Source organism: Macaca nemestrina, chromosome 19 (assembly GCF_043159975.1).
Source record: "Macaca nemestrina isolate mMacNem1 chromosome 19, mMacNem.hap1, whole genome shotgun sequence".
Classification (NCBI taxonomy): domain Eukaryota; kingdom Metazoa; phylum Chordata; class Mammalia; order Primates; family Cercopithecidae; genus Macaca; species Macaca nemestrina.
Genome location: NC_092143.1, coordinates 51,522,298 through 51,526,327, shown reverse-complemented (window position 1 = coordinate 51,526,327; position 4,030 = coordinate 51,522,298). Strand labels below are relative to the sequence as shown.

The 4,030-nt window shown below is 38.2% G+C and overlaps 1 non-coding gene across 1 annotated transcript; it reads left to right on the top strand.

Moving 5' to 3' along the window:
• Positions 1 to 2,903: 2,903 nt before the first annotated feature.
• LOC112423343 (U7 small nuclear RNA) lies at positions 2,904 to 2,965 on the top strand. The gene has a single exon (XR_003013791.2). It is a non-coding gene; the product is annotated as a U7 small nuclear RNA (small nuclear RNA).
• Positions 2,966 to 4,030: the final 1,065 nt, after the last annotated feature.

Below are 4,030 nucleotides of genomic sequence, written 5' to 3'. Positions count from 1 at the left end.
TCGTGCCTTTATTCCCTGTCCTCTTCCTATTACTTCATGGCCTGTCCTCAATTGGCAAAGCAAGGCCCATTTTGGCCGTGAAATGAAGATAGCCTGTAATTGCTGCCAAGGAGGCATATTGAGTAGGATGTACTGAATCTTTCGGTCGCATCAGGTTCTGCTGTGCATCTATGAATTCTGCCAGAATCAGCTTCTATCATCAAGATGTTCATTTTCCAGAGATGAAATTTAATGGAATGAAATTTCCTATAGTCCATGGTTAGTGGATAGGAAATAAAATAAAAATACTCTGTGTTGGATAACCTCCACAAAAAGATGGAGAAAATTCTCATAGTCACTACAGGAAAACTTCAATTTGGCTGAACTCAATTCTGAAACACAAAATCTTAATTAATGGGAAAAGTTACAGAGAATAGGAGTATGACAGAAAAATAAATGAGCAGTGGTGTGTGTGTGTGTGTGTGTGTGTGTGTGTGTGTGCGCGCGCGCGCGCGCGCGTAACTTACATTCTAAACCTTTAAGTATCTGCCTCTTTCAAAAAGTTTCCCACTGATCTTAGATATCTCATATCTGAGTTGGCTAGATCAGTTGAACATTACGGAAGCATTTAGGAAGGCGTAGGAAGTGCTTAATAATGATTTTCAAGTTTTCTGGCTTGGGACTGTAGGAGGATGGTGGAGGCATTCATTAGCTTTTTCTTTTTTTTTCTTTAATTTAATTGGTATGACAGGTGTTCATAGTGCAATTTTCTAGGAAATAGAGGAGGAAAGGCAGTTATAGGAACCATTATAAATGAGCAAAAAGCTCAATTCATACATAGGATTGAAAATGAGAAATTCTGGGATATCTTTCTCGATCTTTCATTTTGAAAACTCAGGCACTCTCTGTCACACGGTAGGAAAGATGGAGCTGGCATTCTGTCATATTTCCTTTTTTAATTCTTGCGATAAAAATCTCTTCTAGCTTCTTATTTGCCTGTCTTCAGCTGTCCAAGCCTACTCTAACAGGCTTTATAAACTTCCAGGCTTCTGTAATTTAATTATGAGATGTTTGGTGGCTGCCATTCCTTTAAGGAACAAATCCTGCAGCATATCCAACTGCTGAATTAGAGCTCATATCATAGGCTGCTGACAACAGCAAACTTAGCGACACAAAGATTCTTAGATCTTCTGGTTACTAACCTTATCAAAAGTCATGTTTGTGTAGGCCTTGACTTCATTATTCCATGAGGGAAAGGAAGAAAAGTCAGATAGATGACAATTTTTTTGTTTCTTTTCTGCCTCCATGAAGTCTTCCCAGATATATTAAGGAGATACTGACACATTTCTGTGTCTCTGGCTTTTCTCCTTGCTATTCCCCTATGTCCCCATTCTAAAAATGTGCTTTACCTGAATTTTTTTTATATACAATCCTCATTTATTTGTGTAGTATCAAAACTCATTTGTGCATATGGGTTTATCAGCAGCAAAAATATAATGCCAAGCTGGGTCTGCCCCTGTGGTCACTTGATGTTTACTTATCTAATGCAAACGAATTTCATTGTTTGTCCAAGAAAAACATGTCTAAAAAGGAAAATCTGTAATTAAAGCATTCTCACAGGCATTCCAAAGTTGGATGAGAATTAAGAGCACAAAATATATTGGTTTAGATGATCAGAACCGTTTCCTCTCTCTACCAAGACAACTAATATAGCACTATGTTTATTTTTCTTTAGGATGTCTCAAACACCCCAAACTGCCAAAAACCAAGATTTATCTTGGAGTACAAGTATTTCCGCAATTTCTTCTACATCCTACTATTGTGACTGGTAATATATAAATGTTGCATACTATATAATTAGGTCATGCCCATTTAATATGCCTAATAAATAGAAACTGAGCACTTTAAAACCAAATTTCCTTTTTTGTTATTTTCTTTTTTTGTTATTTTTCTTTTTTTCTTTTTTTTCTGTTATTTTTTCTTTTTTTCTTTCTTTATTCTGGGTGGCCTGCATTTTTATCTGCCCAGTATAACCATTCTCTTTATTTATTTTACTTTACTTATTTATTTTTTATAGTATGTTGCCCAGACTGGTCTCGAACTTCTGGGCTCAAGGGATTCTCCCACCTCAGCCTCTCAAAGTGTTGGGATTACAGACATGAACCACCATGCCCAGCTTAACCAAATTTTCAGTTCACTGATTCTTTAACACTCAAAGCAACCAAAACATCAATTAACTATTATTATTATTCCTATTTAAAGAAATACATGTTTCAGGCTGGGCACAGTGGCTCACACCTGTAATCCCAGTAATTTGGGAGGCCAAGGCAGGCAGATCACCTGAGGTCAAGAGTTCGAGGCCAGCCTGGACAACATAGTGAAACCCTGTCTCTACTAAAAACACAAAATTTAGCTGGGTGTGGTGGCCCAAGCCTGTAATCCCAGCTTCTCAGGAGGCTGAGGCAGGAGAATCGCTTGAGCCTGGGAGGCGGAGGTTGCAGTGAGGTGAGATTGCATCACTGCACTCCAGCCTGGGTGACAGAGCAAGATTCTTTCTCAAAAAACAAAACAAAACAAAAACAAAGAAAGAAATACATGGTTTCTCCTGCTCTCCATGCTCCATTCTGTCCACTTGTTTGTAATTTGGAGAACAGTACCAAGTAGTGGACGTAGGGGAAGAGAGAAAATGAACAGACAGAAGGAGACCTAGAGGAGAGAGAGCTGAAGCCGAAGTCTTTGGAGGATTTTTCAACCTGTGCCACAAAACTGCATTTGAATTTTGATGTCACTTAACCCTCAGAGTCTCAATAAGCTAGATTATGACCAAAATCTCTATACTATGATGACTAAAATGATAGAAATGATCATTATTGCTACATCCGTGTGGTGAGCAAAGTATAAATAAGCTTAAAAACTAGCAATGCCAGTGTTACAGCTTTTTGACAATTTATCTAGCATGTTTTCCAGTCTTTATCAGAAACCTCCTCCCAATGCCCCTCAAAACAAACAAGCAAACAACAACAAAAAACTAGCAATGCCAGCTGTTCCATGAAGTCTGAAGTACAGTTTTCCTGGGTAAATGCTAAGGAATGCTGGCTCCTGTTGTTTGGGATGGATGTTCACACAGACTTATTAGCAATCAGCTGACTGCATTGTTATATGGATATACAGCTATCTTAATATCTATAAACTATGTTTGGAAAATTAATACATTCTTCAGTACTTATCAGAAAACAGGTAACTAGAGGGGCTCAGAAGACAATCTCTGTTCTAAAAGTAAATAATATTGTAGAGATACCTTTTCAAATCACCAGTTACAAGTAAAATACATTTAAATTTTGGGAGGCTACTTTCTTTGCTTTCCCAGTTTCTAGGCTATCAATGCTGAACTCATTATATTTAAAGCTGTTTGAGGAATCTTAAGCATGAAACATTCTCCATAAAACTAAATTCTTTTCTAGCTCATTCAACCTCAAAGGTCATAGCTGTGGCTTCCTTCCCTATAATCATTGCTGTAGAGTAACACACCTGCTCCGTGGTACTACAAGGCACTGTCTGGTGGAAAAAAAAAAAAAAAAACCTGAATAACAATTCTGGGATTCATAAATGCATCCTCATGATGACACCCTGCCACTAGAGGCACAGACAACAGAGATAACCCAGCTGGTGTGACTTACTTTCCAAGGCCATAACCCTAATGCTTCCCAGTGGGGGGAAATGAAAAGAGATTTATTATTAGTTCTGAGCTAATGCTGATCAATGAGCAAAATGCCATGAAGCTGTGGCCAAGGCTATATATGTTGTCCAAGAAAAAATAAAGGAAAGGATGAGGGGGGAAAAGCCTGCAATATGCAAGAGAAATACAGGGGAGAATAAAATCTCTTTTGTTAGGAAACCGTCCCTCATGACCAAGAGTGGCGCTGCACCATCTGTTCACGATACTGCGGTCTCACAGTGCAAATGCCTGTCATGTACAACAAGCAGTCGAAGCATTAGGAAAAGCGGACATTTCCAAGGTAATTTTTCTAATATAAAGCAAGTTTATCAGCAA